The following is a 16248-nucleotide window of genomic DNA, read 5'->3' as shown; positions in this document are numbered from 1 at the left end:
AGACATGAGAGTACGGAGAGGCTGCTACAACTGTGGCGAGTTCAACCATCGCCAGGCACAGTGCCGCTTTGACTATAAACTAAGATGTCAGTCTTGTAGACAGCTGGGACATAAGAGTCGCCTGTGCGAATTATACACCACACACTAGGAAACTGGCAATGAAGGTGATGCCGATACTTTTGACCTTATAAAATTAAAGGATTATGTTACTATAGAACATATCAATGCACAAAGCATACTAGGTAACAAGGTAGAGATGGAACTGTTAATGAAGGAAAGAGATCCAGACGTTTTGTGTGTCAGTGAGACATGGCTCCTCCCCGAGACTCCTGATAAGTTCGTTGATTTTGAAAATTATGCTATTTTTAGATGTGACAAAGGACGTGGTGGTGGATCATGCATATTTGTAAAGAATACTTTTACTGTGACTCCTTTCCAGACACATATCGACAAGCCTGTAGGTGTGGAAGATGTATGGTTAACATTACAATGTAGAAAGCTGCCATCTATTGTTATAGGATGTTTATATCGTCATCCGAAGGCACCCACTGATACTTTTGACTACATAGGAGAAGTTTTTAAGCAGTTGCTGTTAACCAAGAAGAATTTTTATGTACTAGGCGATTTTAATGATGACTTTTTATCCTCTAATAGTAATCTTAAGAAAATATTAGCCAACACCAAACTGTGTCAAGTTATTGATAAAGCTACTAGAACAACTAGTCATTGTGCCACTTTACTTGATATGATTATTACTAACAATCGTGAAACAATTATTTCCTTTGATGTTGAACCTTGTCCAATAGCTGATCACGACTTGATAACCGTCACTGTAAACTTGCGTAAGCCCAAACGTGCCCCTGCTGTTACAAAGACTACTCGCTGTATGGCTGACTACTCTCCTGATATTTTTTGTAATATTTTAAGTCAAGAAAGTAATACATTTAGAGAAGTATTTGATACTGATGATGTAGATAAACAAGTGGGCATTTTTACAGACACCTTTCGTTGTTGCTTAAACGCATGTGCTCCATTTAAAACTAGAAAAATCAGAAGACCACACGCACCATGGATGACTGATGACATCAAGTCAGCGATGAGAGAGAGAAATAATACACAAATATTGCTAAAAAAAGATCGTACCAATGCCACTTTACTAACTAAATATAAAGATCTCAAAACAAAGGTTAAAAGGATGATACATGCAGCGAGGACTGAGTTTCATAATAATGAATTTATTGAGAATAATGGAGACACAGCAGCCACATGGCGAGTAATACACAAATTGGGTTTGAGCAAGTCCATGAACAGTAAGTCTTTACCTATGGCCAGCAAAGTGGATGAACTAAATGAATATTTTGTAAATGTTGGAAAGAAAGCTTTTGAAAAGTCACAACAGGGTATGGGTGAGGACACGAATAATGAATATCTCCAAACTCCAACCATATCGCATAATGTTGAGTTTTTCAGACCGCAGCCCGTGGATGCTGCCACAGTAATCCTTACAATGAAGCAATTAAAGAAAACTAATTTTTGTGGGTCAGACGAGATCTCTTTTAGATTTTTAAGAGATGCATTACCTGTCGTGACACCATACCTTACATGTATTATAAACACTTGCATTGTCACAGGTGTTTTCCCCACTGCATGGAAGCATCTTTCGTTACGCCTCTCTATAAAAGCGGAGCATCTGATGATCCGGGCAATTATCGACCTATTTCATTACTATCAATTCTGTCCAAGATTCTTGAAAAGGTAATAGCCACGCAGTTAACAAACTTCTTGGAGTCAAATAGCTTGATTAACTGTACACAACATGGATTTAGACCTAACTTATCAACCATCACGGCTCTAACTAAAGTTACAAATACTATTTACGAAAACATGGACAGTAAGAAGATATCCTTACTTGCTTTGTGTGACTTGTCGAAAGCTTTCGATAGTGTCAGCCACAACATTTTATTGGATAAGATGTACGAAATGGGAATTGACTCATTCTTGTTTAGTCATAATTTAAGCAATAGAACGCAATCAGTTCGTGTTGGAGACAATGTATCCTCAAAGCTGAACGTAAGTTTTGGCGTTCCTCAGGGATCTATTTTAGGCCCTATATTATTTACTATATATGTCAATGACCTCAGCACACAAGTAAAAGACTGCTCCCTAGTGCAATATGCAGACGACACACAAATTATACTTTCAAACTCAGTTGAAAACTTGCCTGATCTCATAAGAAAAACTGAAGAAACTTTAGAAAAAATTAAAAGATACTTTAATAGAAATGGTTTATTACTTAACATGAATAAAACTCAGTGCATGTTCATTGGTAGCAGGAATTTACTTTCTAGAATACCCAATGATACTGTGATACACGCTGGTGACACATGCATCCAACCCTGTGACTCCTTGAAAAATTTGGGTGTATTCTTTGATAAACATATGCTCTTTGACACACACATAACTGAGATGACTAAAAAAGCCTTCGGAGTACTGATGTTCATCAATAGAATAAAAGAGCTTTTTAGCAGTAAGGCCAGAAAAATTGTTATTCAAACACTTGTCCTTAGCGTTATTAACTATGGCATGATGATATGGGGCTCTGCCAATAAAACTCAGCAAAAGAGAGTGCAAAAACTGTATAATTTTTCGGCAAAAGTGGCTGTAGGAGGAAGATCAAGGTATGATCATGCTTCTCCAATACTAGATGAATTAAGATGGCTAAATGTTAACAAAAGGATTCAATATGAACAGTGCATATTTATGTATAATATTATCTATAATAAGTTCCCTAATTGGTTATTCACCATCCCAGCCGTGAGTCAGGTCAGTCAAAGAAGCACGAGGCAACAACACAATTTCCATATACCAAGAACCAACACGAACTACGGCCAAAGATTAATGTCTGTTAAAGGACCACGAGTGTGGAATGCCTTGCCCCCAGATATTAAAATTACGACAAATGCTCAAACATTTAAGACAAGCCTCAAACGTCACATGTTGCACCATGATCTTCCTCTTGGATTTTAATTACTATATGGAATAGATACATAGCTTTTAATTTACTTAGTTTATGTTACTTTTAGAAATTTTAACTGCTTGAAAATTCTATTTTATGTGTTATTTTTATATTCTTATTGTTTGATTTTTTGCTGCCAGTTGTATGACTTGCATCTTATTGGAAGAATTAGTAGGTATGATTTTCTTTTATATGTATATACACTCTTTATGGAAGAACAACCATTGTAATAATGGAAAATGACAATAAAACTAAACTCTCTCTCTCTGTGTGTGTGTGTCACTTTTACATAAACTTCCTCTTCTCTCTTTCTCTTCGTAATCATCTTTCATATCCATTTTCTCCTTTATTTTTCTCACTTTATTTCCTTTATGTCAGCTTAAGTCTCTCTCTCTCTCTCTCTCTCTCTCTCTCTCTCTCTCTCTCTCTCTCTCTCTCTCTCTCTCTCTCTCTCTCTCTCTCTCTCTCTCTCTCTCTCTCCTCCCCTGACTTGAGCGTAAAATTGCCACTCCGCTCCTCTCTTCTATCCTCCTATCAATTCCTCCCCCTTCCTCTCCCCTCCTCTGCTCATAGATACGCTGCGCCCTGTGGCTACTCCCGCCCTCTGTTGCATCACGTACAGCCAAGATGCAGGAACGAGTCATTTGGGATGGGCAGGTAAATGGTAAATATGGAAGGTATGAAGAGGTGGTGGTAGAAGCTTAGACAAAACAATGAGTCACGTGGGTTGGGAAATTAAAGGTAAGTCAAATAGTTACGTCTGCTTTTGTTTTCTTTATTTATTTATTGATTTTTTTCACGCTATGTATGAAGAGTCTACACACACACACACACACACACACACACACACACACACACACACACACACACACACACACACACACACACGTACGTTTCCGGTAACTATCACTGCCAACTTCACCATTACAAACTCCCTTCATTACCAAGCGAATTTATTAACCACCATCACCACCGCCACCGCCACCGCCACCACCACCACCACCGCCGCCACCATAACCATCACCTGCAGACTGGCGCCATTGCCATCACCACCACCGCCAGAAGCATCACCACTGCCGTGTGTGTGATCTGTGTGCAGCACCAGGGAACGGACTCAGACCAAGAGGAGAAGGAGGAGGAGGAGGAAGAGGAGGAGGAGGATTAGAAAGGAAAACCAAACAGCAGGAGATATTTTGGTCATTGTTAAGAGGTTGGTAGGAGGAGGACAAAGAGAACAATTACGAAGACTGGAAATACCACGGAAAAAAAGTGGATAATTGAACTCTGTATTAGAATAAAAAATATTTGTCAATATGAAGAAAATATACTGAAAGGAAGCAAGGAAGATAAGAGGAGGATAAAAGAACGAAAAACAAAAATCCTCCATTTTTTCATTACTGCACGACAACTTAATTTGAGCCAGTATATTTGTCATCACCAGTACTTCTCTTCCAGACGCAACACTTATATGTATTTTTATTTTCCATATATAATAAATTTTGTAGAATAACCTTCAAATCAACAAAATGGCAGTTAATCCTTCACTTTCTTCTCCTTACAATGAAGAGAAGCTTTCAATGCACATTTTAAAATAGTAATGCATTAAAATATACATAGCTTAATATTCATACCTTGAAAACCGTAATGCATTTTAAATATACATAGTTCAAGAGTGATTCCATTTTTCCTTCCTCTTGTTGCCCTACGCCAGTGTTCCTCTTACGTGAAAAATAGTAATAAATTCCTTTCATTAACAAAAACACACCCAATTCCATGTCCCTATAACTTTGACAGCGAGCGGCAACTCACTCAACTAAATCCAGATTAATATTGAAACCCTCGAGTGCAGAGAGAGATCACCTTTCACTTCACTCACTCACCTCAACATTCACTTCTACATTCATTGCTCACCCACGCAACACTCCACTCTCTGTCACCGCAATAAACGGCTCCTCTTTTTTTTTTTTTTTTTTTTTACCCGCAGTAAGCTTACACGATCCACCACCACACAATTCCAGTAATTCACACACATTTCCAGCCTGTCAGTGTCCTGTCCGTGTCCAATCGGTTTTCAAAAGATACATCAAAATCACCATGCTTTTTTTTTTTTTCTCAGATATCTTCGCTTCATATTCACTGGCACTCAGTGATACGTTCAGTTATTCATCCACTCATAATTATTCACATTTACTCATTACACTTCACCCTCTTTTGGATAAGCCTTTTTTTGACTGCTAAATTCAGGGAATGGCGCCTCAGTGGGTTTCTCTCTCTCTCTCTCTCTCTCTCTCTCTCTCTCTCTCTCTCTCTCTCTCTCTCTCTCTCTCTCTCTCTCTCTCTCTCTAGTCCAGTGTTCGCAAAATGCACCCAAGTTTATCTCTCTCTTCACCCATTTGCCTTTATTTTCCGCGGCTCTCACCTCCTCTCACCCCGCCCCGCCCCGGCCCGCCTCGCCCCGCTCCTCCTCCTCCCCACCTGAAGTCTACAAGAGCAGGGGAAGGAAAAAAGCAATATTAGCACTTTCCGTTTCCTCACCTGCCTCCTTCCCCTCCACCCCACTCTCTTTTCGCCTTCCCTTCCTCCTCCTCCTCCTCTTCTTCTCTACCATCTCTTCTTCATCTCGTCTTTAAATATTCTGTCTTTCTTATCTTTTTTTTTTCTATCTACGTGTGTTTCTTCGTTTCTCCTTTATCTTCTTCTTCCTCCTCCTCCTCCTCCTCCTCCTCCTCCGTTTTTTCTTCCTTCTCTTCCCTACATTTTTCTCTCCTCTTCACATCATTTTCACTCATAATAATTCTCAATTTTCTTCTCTTGTTTACATGTACTGTTTTTTTATGTTTCTCTCCATCATATTTCTTCTTCTCTTCTCTATTGTCTTTTTTTCTTTCATTCCCTCTTCACATCTTCTTTTCTTTTCTTATCCATGAGCTTCTTTTTTTATGCTTCTCCTTCTCTTCTTCTTCTTCCTCCTTCCCCTCCTCCTCCTCCTTCTCTTTTATTTCTCTCTTTCGTCCTCCTACTCAAATCATCCTCATTCTTCCTTTTTTTTTTTCCTTCATGTCGATTTTCTTTCCCTCCTCCTCCTCCTCCTCCTCCTCCTCCTCCTCCTCCTCCTCCTTTGGTCATCACCTCCCTTTCCTCCAATAGAATTCTCTCCCGCATCTCCTTAATTTCCACCTTTCCTTCTAGTCTCTACCCTTGGAATCCCTCCCTCCCCTTCTCCTCCTCCATCAACATCCCTCTTCCTCCTTTCCTTTCAATCTCTATTTCTCTTCGTATTTGTATTTTTTTCCCTACTCCTTCTTTTCCTCCTCTTTTTTTCTTTTACTTATCTTCTTCACCTCTCTTTCTTACATTTTCCACTTAAGATTGTTTTTTTTTTTACTCTTCTCACCAAACGGTTCTTCTTTTCTTGTTCCTGTTCTTCGTCACTCTTGATCATCATTTTTAACTTCCCTTCCTTATGCTCTCCATCTCTGGGTCTTCTCTTTCATACTCTCCTTCAAAAAACACAACTTTCTCCTCCTCCTCCTCTTCCTCCCCCTCCTACAGTTTCCACCCTTAGATATATTCCACCTCCTTCAAAAGCAGTTCTTCATCTTCCTCCCCCTCCAACAGTTTCCACCCTTAGATATATTCCTCCTCCTTCAAAAACAGTTCTTTATCTTCCTCCTCCTCCTCCTCCTCCTCTTCCTCCTCCCCCAAATATTTACTCCGATGACAAAAACTGGAGGCGACCCGTTTGTTCCTCTCCTCGACTCTCCCTTTGGCCAATAAAACGAATCACTTGACACACACACACACACACACACACACACACACACACACACACACACACACACACACACACAGTGAGTCATGAGCTGGTTTGCTTGTTCGGTTAAGACGACTGATAAACAGTGAGAGAGAGAGAGAGAGAGAGAGAGAGAGAGAGAGAGAGAGAGAGAGAGAGAGAGAGAGAGAGAGAGAGAGAGAGAGAGAGAGAGAGAGAGAGAGAGAGAGAGAGAGAGAGAGAGAGAGAGAGAGAGAGAGAGAGAGAGAGAGAGAGAGAGAGAGAGAGAGAGAGAGAGAGGTGTTGTGTTCAGTGTATCCGTTATGAGTTTATCTTTATTTTGCAGAGTTGTGTGTGTGAGTGTGTGTGTGTGTGTGTGTGTGTGTGTGTGTGTGTGTGTGTGTGTGTGTGTGTGTGTGTGTGTGTGATGAAGGATGATAAAAATGTCAAGCTCTGGGTAACAAAAAACGCAAAAGAGGTGTTAGTTTATAATTTTACTCAGTATAATCTCTAGTCAGAATCAATAACTTTTTTCATGTATTAGAGAAAAAAATCGTTCAAAAGCAGAAATAAATAAATAAATAAATACAATAAAAAACAAATAAAACAATGAAAGAAAATAAAGAGGCAAATAAAAATAAAATAATAAATAAAGGCTTCCTTCTATGTCGTACTTTAAAAGAAAACGGGAGGAGGAGAATGGAAAGAGACAGAAGCCAATTTATTTGTTTATTTATTTTATTTATTTTTATTTTTTTTTTCTCTCTGAGGTGTGTTGATGTTCCTCTTCTGAAACACCTCAAGTCGTAAGCAGGATGAAACAGAGAAACAAAAGAGAATTGCAGACTTTACGAGTAGAAAAGAAAAGAAGAGAGAGAGAGAGAGAGAGAGAGAGAGAGAGAGAGAGAGAGAGAGAGAGAGAGAGAGAGAGAGAGAGAGTCCTAACATAACTTACATTAAAAGAGCTGTGCAAAACACGAAGACGCCTATAAAAACTAAATAAATAAATAAATGAAAAAAATCGAGAGGATATATTTTCCTATTTGTAGGTAATGCAACGCTGAAAGGACGCAGTGGAACAAAAGGCAGCGTTCAAGAATATGCTGTCACTGAGAAACATTGTGTCGAACAGCGCTCAAATACACATAAGAGTTACAGTGTTTAGAGTAAAGGAATGAGAGAGAGAGAGAGAGAGAGAGAGAGAGAGAGAGAGAGAGAGAGAGAGAGAGAGAGAGAGAGAGAGAGAGAGAGAATGTCCTAACGTAAAATAATATAATACAAATGAGAATTGTAGAGATAAACAGTAGAAGGGATGAGAGAAAAAACCTAATTTAACCTGAGAGAAGCCTAATGTAACCTGAGAGAAGCCTAATGTAACCTGAGAGAAGCCTAATGTAACCTGACATAAACACTCATATTTCCTCTGTGGACTAATGGCGAGGCGAGGAAGGTGTGTGTGGATTTGAACTGAAGTGAAAGACGAGTGATTTGAAAGTGGTGCCTCAAGAGTGGCTGTTCTTTTTGTCACTTGGAATGGAAGAAAGGGACGTGAGGCTTTACATTATATGAAAAGAAAGTTGACATTAAGAAACTGGAAGTGTTAGTGACTTTTGGAGGAGTTATTAATGTAAGGAGAAGAAGGTACGAGAAATACAGGTTAAGTCAACGGAAAGATAAACTAAAACAAGACAGCGGCCACAGACATACCAATCCAACAAGGTTTTACTTACTCGTTTATAGAATCTCACCTTCGCTTCCTTGATTCTCACCTCAGCAAGTGTAATCACAGGCCAATCACCTACACAAACAAGCAACTTCCCATATGGCCTCCATACTTATCTCTCACCTCACAAGCTTAACTACTTTACCTGCACTCTGATCACCATTGCATCCTAATCACTCACAATCTCACGACTTACACATTAATTCCATCCACTGAGTAATAATTTAACATTGTTTCCATTAGCAAACTCTTACCTTCACTCCTTCACGCCTCCTTCAGCGTCCCGCCACGAGTCCTCCACTCCTCAACCTCTCTCTCTCTCTCTCTCTCTCTCTCGCTGCTGGTGGTAACAGGGCCCGAGCGCGGACGACAGGCTGGAAGAACACGAGACAATGATTCATGTTCTGAAGCACTTCTGCGCCACACCTCCACTTAACAGATAAGACTCGAAATGAAATTGCACAGGTTCTCAAAGATATCTTTATGGTTCTAGTGACAGACTAACACAATCTCTATATTATTAACAGGAGAAACGCATTTGAGAGCCCGGCTAATCATCTATGTGGCCTTTGAAAAAAAAAAAAAAAAGACGTGGTGAAGCAGCACAGCGTTACAGAGTACGTATGTAGCTGTACTCGTAATGCAAGTTTTTTTTTTTTTTTTCTATCAGTATTATTAACATGTGTGCGTTGGTATGTGTGCTGGCTTGTACAAGTAGTTATAGATTTACTAAAAATATCGTTTTTTTTTTCGTTTTTTTGTTTGTAGTTAACGAGTGTTTGAATGATTGTTAATCTCTCTCTCTCTCTCTCTCTCTCTCTCTCTGATACTACTAATACTACGACGTACCGAACACTACTATTACTACTACTAGTGCTACTACATCTGAATTAATATATATAGAGAGAGAGAGAGAGAGAGAGAGAGAGAGAGAGAGAGAGAGAGAGAGAGAGAGAGAGAGAGAGAGAGAGAGAGAGAGAGAGAGAGAGAGAGAGAGAGAGAGAGAGAGAGAGAGAGAGAGAGAGAGAGAGAACATAAGAACATAAGAACATAAGAAATAAGGGAAGCTGCAAGAAGCGACCAGGCTTACACGTGGCAGTCCCTGTATGAAACACTCCTACCTATTTCCATCTGTTATCCCCATCCATAAACTTGTCTAATCTTCTCTTAAAGCTCTCTAGTGTCCTAGCACTAACTACATGATTACTGAGTCCGTTCCACTCATCTACCACTCTATTCGAGAACCAATTTTTTCCTATCTCCTTCCTAAACCTAAATTTTTCAAGCTTGAACCCGTTATTTCTTGTTCTACCCTGGTTGCTGATCCTAAGAATTTTGCTTACATCTCCCTTGTTATAACCCTTATACCACTTAAAGACTTCTATCAGGTCCCCTCTTAACCTACGTCTCTCTAGAGAATGTAAATTTAACCGCTTCAACCTCGCTTCGTAAGGAATACTCCTCATCCCCTGTATCCTTTTAGTCATTCTCCTCTGTACTGATTCTAATAGACCTATATCTTTCCTGTAATGTGGGGACCAGAACTGCACAGCGTAGTCTAGATGAGGTCTGACCAGCGCCAAGTATAACTTTAATATTACTTCCGGCCTTCTACTTTTAACACTCCTAAAAATGAATCCTAGTACCCTATTTGCCTTGTTTCTGGCTTCTATGCATTGTTTCCCTAGACGGAGTTCAGAGCTAACTATAACTCCTAAATCTTTCTCGTACCCTGTACCTACCAGAGTTTGGGTGTTTAATGTGTACCTATTGTGTGGGTTTCCTCTACCTACGCTAAGGACTTTGCATTTATCGATATTAAATTGCATTTGCCATCTATCCGTCCATTCATTCATTCTATCTAAGTCTGTCTGCAAGGCGATGGCATCCGCTTCTGACCTAATTAATCTACCTATCTTTGTGTCATCCGCAAATTTACTAACATCGCTACTAATTCCACTATCCAAGTCATTGATATATATTAGAAATAATAATGGCCCTAATACTGATCCCTGTGGCACCCCACTAATGACATGACCCCACTCGGATTTCGAGCCGTTTATTAGCACTCTCTGTCGCCTGTTACCAAGCCATGACCCTATCCAACCTAACACCTTCCCATCTATCCCGTGCGCCCTAACCTTTCTCAGGAGCCTTTGATGGGGCACCTTGTCGAATGCTTTACTAAAGTCCAGATATAAGATATCATAACTATCACCATTATCTACTGCCTCGTACACCTTACTGTAAAAACTTAACAAGTTTGTCAGGCAAGACTTCCCCTTCGTGAAGCCATGCTGTGACTGATTTATCAAGTTATGTTTGTCTAAATGTTCCCTAATGTTCCTGGCTATTATTGACTCTAACATTTTACCTACAACTGAAGTTAAGCTGACAGGTCTATAATTAGACGCTAAAGTCTTATCCCCTTTCTTAAAGATGGGTACTACATTAGCCTGCCTCCACATTTCTGGTACCTCACCCGACTCCAGTGATTTCCTAAAGACAGAAACTAACGGCTCACTAATAATCTTTTTACATTCCTTCAGTACTCTGGGATATATTTCATCAGGTCCTGGTGACTTGAACTTTTTTAGCCTATCTATCTCCTGCTCCACTATCTCCCTAGTTATGGAAATATCCGTCAGCTTCTCATACTCATCTGCTCTAAACACCTGTTCACTATCTGGCATATCCTGCATGTTTTCCTGAGTGAAGACAGTTAAAAAATAATCATTCAGAAGTTTACTAATCTCCTCCCCAGAACTAACCAGCTCCCCATCTGCTGCCTTTAATGGACCTACAGTATCCTTATTTTTCGTCCTGTATACCTGATAAAATCCCTTGGGGTCCGTCTTCGCCTGGCTGGCTACCTTTAATTCATAATTGTCCTTAGCTTTCCTCGTTAACTTCCTGACTGTTCTAACTAATTCATTATACTGTGTCCTTAAAACTTCCTCACCTGCCCTTAATCTCTTATATATACTTCTCTTACGCCCTATATAATGCTTTAACCTAGCAGTCATCCATTTAGGGTCATTTTTTTGTGATCTTATTGTTTTATACGGGATATTTGCTAATTGACCTGTATGAACTTTATCTACGAAATATTTATACAATTCATCTACATTTACTTCACCTAAACCCCTCATCTCGTTCCCTACCATCCTCTCCCCTCCCTCATCAACTCGCCTCGACCTTACCTCTCTCATTTCAGAAAGAGAGAGAGAGAGAGAGAGAGAGAGAGAGAGAGAGAGAGAGAGAGAGAGAGAGAGAGAGAGAGAGGAAATATTTGTCACTTTTATAAATGATGCGTTATCAGATAAACTTGGAAATTTACCACTTTAAGAATTAACACGTCAGTGACACACACACACACACAGAGACACACACACTCTCTCTCTCTCTCTCTCTCTCTCTCTCTCTCTCTCTCTCTCTCTCTCTGTGTGTGTGTGTGTGTGTGTGTGTGTGTGTGTGTGTGTGTGAGAGAGAGGACATGCATGGGTGGGCACAAGGAGTAGTAGTATTCATACACGCCAGAGTGAGCACCGCAACTAGATCTTTTTTTTGTGTTGTTTTTCCCACTCTACATAAAGTGTAAAGATCAAATGACTTGGAACATTTCATTCCACATATCCCTTACTGCATATTTATATGTAAGATTTACGCAGGCAGTTATTTATTCTATTTATTTGTTTATTTTGTTTATTTTTTTATTTATTTTTGTCAAAGTTTCATATTTCAGTGTTGTCTCTCTTGGATAATTAACAAGTAGAGCTTCCACATTATGTTGACAAAATTAGTAGTGTCAAATTAAAGTAACATTGTATGACGCTAAAATAAATAAAAAAAAATCAATAAATAAAATAAAAGTACTTATTGCTTGCTTGGATGCTGCACAAGGTAACTCTTATACTAACTGTTAACGTATCTTGTGTGGTGAAGACTGGTGCTATTGCATTGTGTGTGTTGCAGCTGTTTACATGTGAAAGCTTTATTCATACACTATATTACAATATATATTTGTATCTTTTGCTTAATGTCAATATGTCTGTTTGAATAACTTAAGCTTATTAAGAATCTTACCTTATTACTAATTTGTTCCTGACTCTTGGACTTGTACCAAACAGGACGTATACCAAAAAAACTTTTCTCTATCAGAAATACAGAGGGTGTCCGAGTTACGAGGTAACGAGTTATGAATGTTCAGAGATACGAGCAGTCTACTCGCAAAATGAAACTGTGCTCTCGATATTGTTCTCTTGGCTAGCCTGAAGTTCAAATGTGGCACTATGCGCCATATTTAGCTAGTATGCTGCTTCGCCACTACCCACGCAGCACAGCCGCACAGCGAATAATAATAAATAAATAAATAAATAAATAAATAAATAAAAATAAATAAACAAATAAATAAAATTACCTGTCAATCCAAAAAGCAGTAAACAGCAGTCTGAAGCACAGCAGCACAGCAGCACACCATCATAAGGCACCATTGTCAACTGATGAGAGTGAAGCCAGTGCCTCCTCCCAGTACTTCCAAAATGAAAACACGTCACCAGTAGCCAGCGCTCACTACCTCTCAGGAAGGAACATCGCTCACCCATGCAGGTGGGGAGCATGTGCATCACCCCCAACCTACACCGGCAGTTCCCGCTCTTAGGCCCCCCTTTATTCCCAGTCTCCTCCCCCTCCTGCTTCCCATTGCTCCCCTGAAACCTACGCCCGCATCGCCTCGACCCCAGCAGCGAGGCCTCACCAGGGGATTGGAGGACCACTTCTCACTCGTGGGTGGGTCAACACAGATCAAATGTAACAAGGCCACGTCTTTCGCATCCTGGACAACGATTAGTCTCTAATTCCCGTGAGAGGCACACAGTTCCCCACTACACACATTACAACCATGCAAAACATGTGGCTAACTATTCTCGCAGTTCTTACCATGTATCAGAAAACAACAACACACACAACAAAAAGATAGGATTCTTTAACTGTGGGGAATTTAATCACATGCAAGCAAGTTGTAGATTTGACCATAAACTCCAGTGCCAACAATGCCATTCCCTGGGACATAAAAACAAACTTTGTAGCTACTATTGTTAAAATCTTGGCGATGACGAACCTGCCGCTGTGAACTCAAAGAAGGATTCGCTAATTGTAGGACATATTAATGCACAATCATTGATATCAAGTTTAGATGAAGTAAAGTTATTGTTAACCGACAGAAGCATTGATGCTTTGTGTGAGTGAGACATGGCTGCATGCAGACACTCCAGGTGGTTATGTTCACATTGATGGAGATATGGTATTTAGATGTGACAATGGACGAGGAGGTGGTGTCTGCATGCATGTAAAGAGTACTTTAAATCCTTCTCTCATTATACTAGGTGTGCCAGGACAGGTAGGAGTGGAAGACGTATGGGTTCAGATGCAATGCAGGAAGCTGCCTGCCGTTGTCATTGGATGTGTGTATCGACACCCTAAAGCTTTAGCCTCATCCTTTGACAACATACAGGAGGTTTTCAAGGTGGTGTGTTTGCGAGGCAAAAGTGTTTTTATCTTGGCTGATTTTAATGATGATATGTTGATATAAGGAAATAGAATTAGCAAAATAATAAGAGATAAGTTGATTCAGTTTTATTAATAAACCCACAAGAAAAACCTGACATTGAGCTACTCTACTGGATCTTATTATAACTAATAAACCTGAGGTAGTTTTATCCCTTGACGTGGTCCCTCAGTTAATTGCAGATCATGATCTCGTGTCCGTCGCTATAAATGTAAGAAAACCTCGCAAAATACCGGTGATAAAAAGCCTCCCTGATCTGAAGCACTGTGATAAAGACACTTTCTGTTTGCTGCTTTTATACAATGTGTATTGTATCAATAATGTGTTTTTAACTGACGACCTTAACAAACAAGTGTATAATTTTAATGAGGTTTTTAGTTTTCCTCTTGATGTGTGTGCCCCTGTTGTGACTAAAGCTGTGAAACAACCACTTTGGTGGATAATAAACTATTTAATCTAATCTAATCTAATCTAATCTCTCTCTCTCTCTCTCTCTCTCTCTCTCTCTCTCTCTCTCTCTCTCTCTCTCTCTCTCTCTCTCTCTCTCTCTCTCTCTCTCTCTGTCACCGTGGTGGAAGATATTAGAGGTGGGTGTGGGAGAGGCTTGTTTGAGATTCCAAGTTGTGAGCGCCGCGTCCGTATGACAGCATACAAGCTGTTTTCCCTCATGATGCCCCGACATGGATCTGTAAAAATTAGGTTAGGTTAGGAACATGTTAAGTTAGGGTAGGAATGTTTTTTTTAAGCTTCCAGTGACAGATTAACAAGATTTCCGCATTAGTGGCAGGAGAAACACTATTTCAGTATGTTGTAGTGTAAGTTATAGGGTTTTTTTTAATGATGTTCTTATGGTTCAGATTAACAAGATATCTGCATCATTAACAAGAGAAACACCTTTTTAACGGGCTGTAGTTGCAAGGGTTTTTAATGTTTTTTTTTTTTTTTTTTTTTTTTTTTTTTTTCGTAGTATTGACACCATCCGCGTCACCGTTCCCGCAAGACAGATGACGGCGCAAGTAGTCTGGCCTCCCAAGACAACCCTCATTCAGCGGTTGAGGGTCATGACAGCACACGCGGAGCTGAAACCATCCCCTTGAGTGTCGGCCCAACACACCACTCACTCTGGTGCCAAGGTTAAGAGTGGTGACTGCCTGAGTGGCGCTGCTTCCCTCAGTGCCTCGGTGGTTAGTGGCGCAGGGGAGCTGACGGACACGCTTTTGTAGGAGTGAGTTTCCTGAGTTTCTGAAGCGAGATATAGACCTTATGAACGTAGATATGTGTAGCGCACCGAAGATAAGGCGAAGCGCAGGCACACAGCAGGCAGACAGCGGGAGACAGCAGCAGCAATAGAGTTGTGTGCCGAGGTGTGGCACACTCAGATCGCGGAGCCATGAAGACAGGCGGGTCGCTGGTCGCTTTGTACTTCCTGGTGTTCGCGGGCAGTACCTCGTGATGTCCTAGTGCCTTCAATGTCTCCACTGTAGTTGTGTCAAAGAATTGTGTGGTTTTTCATGTATTTTCACGTGTTTCATGTGTTTATTTAGTGCTTGATCAAGATGTGAGAAACGGTACTCTCTGTGGTCCTTGCATGCAGTGACCCTGTGTGTTATTATCACTTGTACTGTGTTAATATACTTCATTTATTACGCGGTGATCAAAATATTGTATGTTGTGTGTGTTGATACAAGTGTTTAGTGATGGAGAGTGAGCGTCACTGTGTTACGTGTGGCTCTAAATGAGTCCTCCATATTATCTGAAACAATGTGTAATTCATTGTTTAGTGTACGATTTGCCTCATTCTATTCACTTGACTTGACCTGAACACTGGAATAAGTCATCATTTGCAGTCATTGCTATTAGCTTGCATGTGTAGGCACAACCTGAGTATTTGCAAACCACTAAGAGAGAGAGAGAGAGAGAGAGAGAGAGGTTTCTATAAAAGCATGGCTGCATTATTGCCAAACACTTCCGTGGTGACGCCTCCTCGCCTTGCAGGTTCTCGCAGGAGCCTCAGACAGCTTGTGCCGGGATCTTTTCACTGTAACGTGGGCTGTGGCGGCGGCGGGGGACAGGTGGCGTCTGTGAGATAAATAATCAGAGGTGGCACTCAGCGAGAACACGGCTCCCCCTCACCACCTCGCCTTCTCGCCTCCTGGCCGGGGATAAACACT

This window comes from Scylla paramamosain, unplaced genomic scaffold (assembly GCF_035594125.1).
Source record: "Scylla paramamosain isolate STU-SP2022 unplaced genomic scaffold, ASM3559412v1 Contig10, whole genome shotgun sequence".
Lineage (NCBI taxonomy): Eukaryota > Metazoa > Arthropoda > Malacostraca > Decapoda > Portunidae > Scylla > Scylla paramamosain.
The sequence above is the reverse complement of the archived record's forward strand: the minus strand, read 5'-3'. Positions refer to the sequence as shown.